General features: G+C 34.2%; 1 long non-coding RNA gene across 1 annotated transcript; it reads left to right on the top strand.

Annotated features, from left to right (window-relative positions):
* Positions 1-764: 764 nt before the first annotated feature.
* On the top strand, positions 765-1,160 carry LOC145725504 (uncharacterized). Its single transcript, XR_014177300.1, has 2 exons — positions 765-874; positions 927-1,160. It is a non-coding gene; the product is annotated as an uncharacterized LOC145725504 (long non-coding RNA).
* Positions 1,161-5,147: the final 3,987 nt, after the last annotated feature.

Here is a 5,147-nt window from a genome sequence, read left to right as displayed (position 1 = left end):
GTAACAATTATTTTATCTTTTTGTCTGTATCTGAGCAAGTTTAATCACGAGAATCTGCTGATCAACCTATCAAAATATAGGAAATATGAAAATAAAAATTTTACCCATTTTAAATTACGTCTAACACGTGCAACAACCCGTACTCTCTGTTCAATGACTTTTGACTCTTGCGTCACATCCTTTATCTCATTTCATTAGATAAAGATCGACTAAAAATGTGTGTATTATAACATCATACTACCAGCTATTGTCAGTTTGAGGGTTCAATAATTAATGTCAGGTTATTCTGACGTTTTAATCAGTTTCGTGACTAATTATGTGACTAGTCATTTGTGTTCAAAATGCCTTCTTCGACGACTGACTTTGAAAGTACCTCATGTACGCTTCCATTTCAAAGCAGAAAGTGGGTATTCACCGCACGTGCGCAGAAAGTGAATCATTTTCTGCTCTTGAGCGTTTTCGCTTTCTAGTAACAATCTACTCACCAACTTTTTCGGCGTTTTCATAACAACGCTTGACATACCTGTTTGAAATAAAGCCATTCCGTCAAAGTGGTTTATCGGTGACAATGAGTTCGAGCTACGAAAATGATGTGAGTTGTCCTTCTACATCCCACAGCAGTCGTCGAAAAAATATCTTCTTTATTTCGAGCCGAAAGTACTTTTGCCGCTTTTACATGATTACAGCGTTCGGCTTCGCCTCAAGCTGCAATTTTCATGTGCAAGCGGCAAATGTATACTTTCCGCTCTTAATATAGAATATACTATTCCGATATAGTGGAAAGAAACTAATTCTTATTTCACGACTTATAGACTATTTCCAGAAGGAGATAGTGGCTGGAAAAACATTCTTACCGCTAAGCGCGGTCTTCAATGTAAGTTATTTTAATAATGTGCTTTTTTGACTAATAATACCACATTTTAAAGAGGGTTTCAGATGCTTTAGGCATTTGTAAATCTACCGTCCAAAAGATCAGCTTGAATGGTGTGCAAAAAGGTAAAAGCTTTAAAAAATACACAAGCGAAGCCATTGTGCAATCCAGGGGAAGTTCCCTGTCTAATATCCACGAGCATATAATCAGAACAAGAATTTACAATACAGCTTAGCATTAAATTGTTTTCCCTTAAGGAATGGCTGTATAATATACCAATATTATATTCTTCTTGAATATAATTCATTTGGTAAGTGTTTGGCTGTTGCTATGAAAATAATAGTATATTACGTAATTAATGCTGTAAGAAGCACGATATGCGTAGCGGCGAAAGTGTATTTCCATTAGTGCGTAAAATGCCTTATAAAGCACGTGTGGCCAGTTTTTTTTTGTAGTTAGTTATATTAGAGTGACTTTTTTAAAATTCGATTTTCCACAGCTTTTTTGCTCCGGGTCTGATGCACTTTAGGTGCCATCGTATTTTTATTTATTTTTTTTGATAAAATCGATGTCAGATTGTTTATTTGACTTAGTTCTGCCCAAAAAAGGGTGGATGAACTTCCACCTGAACTTTTGGGAAAATAATCGTAAAAAAACGATTTGAAAGTGGTCAGATTACTACAAGTCTAGGAAAAATTCCTCTCCCTCAATGTATTGAAAAAGACACATGGTTTTTTAGAATGATTTTACTAATTTTGAAAAGAAAAGCAGTTCTGTTTAACAACGTTGATATGGTTGCTAGGTAACAAACAAAATTTTCAACAATCACACTGGTGGTGCTGGTACTGATCAAAAACAAGTCATTTATGTTTACTATGGAGAATGCCATAAGAAAGGAAATAACGTAAAAATATAAAAATAATAACGTGTAAATAAACAATCTGACATCGATTTTATCAAAAAAGAACTAAAAATACGGTGGCTCCTAAAGTGCACCAGAACCTCTGCTCCTTCTAACTTTCTGGCTTTGTACGATTTTCAATTATGATGATGTGAGATTCATCAAAATGCGTTTATTCTGCATTAATAATTTAGTTTAATTTTACATAACCTAACTTTGATAGGTACTAAATTGACTTCTCGCGCATATTATATCGCATTGCATTAAACCTGGTCTCTAGGGTGGGTACCTGGAACATTATCCCCAAAATCAACAGGTAAATAATCAAACGCTATTTTGATGTTATTTGTGGTATCATTTACCAACAATGTAATATTCATCGCTCCATTTTGAATAATTCGCTGTAAAACACGCCACCCGACCAGCGAAACTAATTTTAGTTTCCAAAATATCAGGAACTAAATGGGTTTTAACTGTTCTCATACATTCTTAACGATAGTGTGCATGGGCGGCTTTATAAATACGCAATTACGGGGGGCGTTAGGAAAAAATGAGAATTAAATGTCAGTAGCGAATGTGTGTGCAATGTTCGGACACTAATTATGCACCAGTCTCACACGCCAACCAAAAATCGTATGTTGGTTTTTTGATGAGTATTGATTGTCTAAATAAGGTTTTATAAAGTGGAAATTTTCAGGTTTCACTGGTAAAGACGGAATACACGAAGCGTTATAAACAAACTTTACAACCTCGCAGGATCTCGGGATAATCACGCGGTCGAGTGCAGGATCCTGTTGAGGTTAACCAAATCCCAGGTCTACTTGCCCGATCCATCACGATACGTACAGTTTTGTTTTCATCTCTCTGAATTCTTGCTCGTTTATATTCACAACTTGTGGTATTTTGATACTTGAAAGTGCTGTAAATGGTTCTCTTATACATTTGAGGTCTAGAACAAAATTCCACTACAAAATAGAGCCAGTATAGAAAATAAGTTGGGGAAAAAATCTTAAAGCGTCATTAATCGTTTTGCGAACAAAACTGAGCCCTTACTCAATTAGCAATAAATCTGCCAAGGTTGAACACTTCCCCTCGACAATTCCAAGTGGAAATAACATTCTTTTAATTGTTCTTTCATGTAAAGTTTCCTTTTACAAATGTCCGCTTCTGACTTGCAAATGAGACAACTTTAGTTTAAAATTAATGACGGAATGAATGTCTCAAGTTGGACTGATTTGTTTTACGAGCGATTTGTTTTAAATGAATACTTAGTGCTTTTTGAATTTAAAAAAGTTATAAAAACAGATGACAATGCTGTTTATCAGTCCATTTGATGATGATATCAACTATCTAAACTGGTTACTGTTTTAGGTTTAAGGCTATTATTGAGTGAAGTTGAAGTCAATTGTTATAGCCTTTTAGTACCCATTGCTGCAATCTGTAATGAAACTTTACTCTGGTACTTGAACTTTATCATATGAAACGCAATGTTGTCAAAGTGACACTTCTGCACTGAATCAGATTCAGAAGTTTGAATCACTGTTGTACAGGGTGATTGATTGAATTTTGACCACCCCCTTAACTTCCATAATTTTGATTTTAGCAAAAAACGTTAATTACAAAACTAGTAGATATTTAGGTCTACTTTATTCTTAGCTAAACAGTTATTATACAGGGTGTCCCAAATCTGAGTAACGAACCAAACTTATGTTTTTTTAAATACAATGACTAACTTTTTATCCGATATTTGAATTCTACGTCAAATTCTAGGCCAAATTGATGTAAAATGTCTGTATCAATATTCAACTTTTTCCGCAGCAGCATCTGTTATACTTATTGTATATTAATAATATTGCCTCGACTATGTGATTAAGGGTTAATTTGGTTACTCAAATTTGGGACACCTTCTATAATAATTGTTTATCTAAGAGTAAAGTAGACTTAAATATCTACAATTAAGTTGTTACTAGTTTTTTAACTAAAATCAAAAATAAAGAAGTTAAGGGGGTGGTCAAAATTCAACCAATCAAGGATCCTGCTGCAGAAACAGTTCAATATCTATACAAATATTTTACATCAATTAGGACTGGAATTTGAAGTAGAATTCAAATGTCGGATAAAAAGTTAGTCATTGTATTTAAAAAAACATAAGTTTGGTTCGTTACTCAGATTTGGGACACCTTGTATAATAACTGTTTATCTAAGAATAAAGTAGACCTAAATATCTACTAGTTTTGTATTTAACGTTTTTTGCTAAAATCAAAATTATTGAAGTTAAGGGGGTGGTCAAAATTGAATCAATCACACAACTAGGCCTAATAGTATCTCGTAAACGGTAACGTCAGGATACAATTCTTTTTTTCAAGCGGTCTAAAATATGCTTATTATTGACCTCTACTGGCGGCGTAAAAAGACTACATTATGTTACTAGTACAATAATAAATTGAAAAAAAAAAAGAAATAAAATTGTTGTACTATAGTCTATCCGGCGAACCTACGGAGTAATAAAAGCGAAAATTAGGAAGGGTTGCCCCGCCCCGTCCATTAGTATTGGTCTATATCCGGTCCGTTTTACAATATAATATCTTCTTCTCTCTCTAATATAAGGACTTCTCGGGTCTCATGTCTCGATTTACCTTTACGTACCTGTTTTACAGTGTAATGCGGACCGACCAAAGTTGCCGCCCATCGAATTTTATTACTCCGTAGATTCGCCGGCTAGACTATAGTAAAGTTTTTTCGTGTTATAGAAAACAAAGTTCTATTTAAGTATTCATCGGAAATATGTATGTATGTAAGACTGCAGAAAAAAAGTTGGTTGTTGTAATATCTGACAGAAAATATTGAAAACTACTTAAAGAAGTTTACGTTCAGTCATGGAAAGTTATGGCTTGATGACTAACTGTCGGTATTTTTTTCTTTTTGGGTATTTTTAAAGCGTACTGTGTGTGAAAAGTGAGTACTGATCTTACTAAAAAAAAGAAAATTAATACCCTTACAAACTGAAACAAAAATACAAATTCCAAAGAAACAAAAAGTTGTCCGATACGTCGCCAAGGGCGCAATATTGTAACAGCATTAAACATGGCCATATCAGAAAACAGAGGCGATCTGTAAATACAGGATACCTATTTGCACAGGGGGCCGTTTTAGGTATACAGGACTGTACTACGATATTTGGTTATTACTAAGTTATCATGCTGTCTTAAGAAGTACACTAAACTAACACTTGAATTATGTCTTTTGAATATTAAAATTTCTTATAATTATCCCTACGTAACAAAATTTGGGTCATAGTTGGTCACATCGACCAAAAGTGTTGTCCCGGGTTCCTTGGGACCCAAATATTCGGCAATGGTAATTGGGAGTACTCGA

The sequence above is a fragment of the Ips typographus genome, linkage group LG2 (assembly GCF_016097725.1).
Source record: "Ips typographus isolate SLU linkage group LG2, UJ_Ityp_2.0, whole genome shotgun sequence".
Taxonomy (NCBI): Eukaryota; Metazoa; Arthropoda; class Insecta; order Coleoptera; family Curculionidae; genus Ips; species Ips typographus.
The sequence above is the reverse complement of the archived record's forward strand: the minus strand, read 5'-3'. Positions and strand labels throughout refer to the sequence as shown.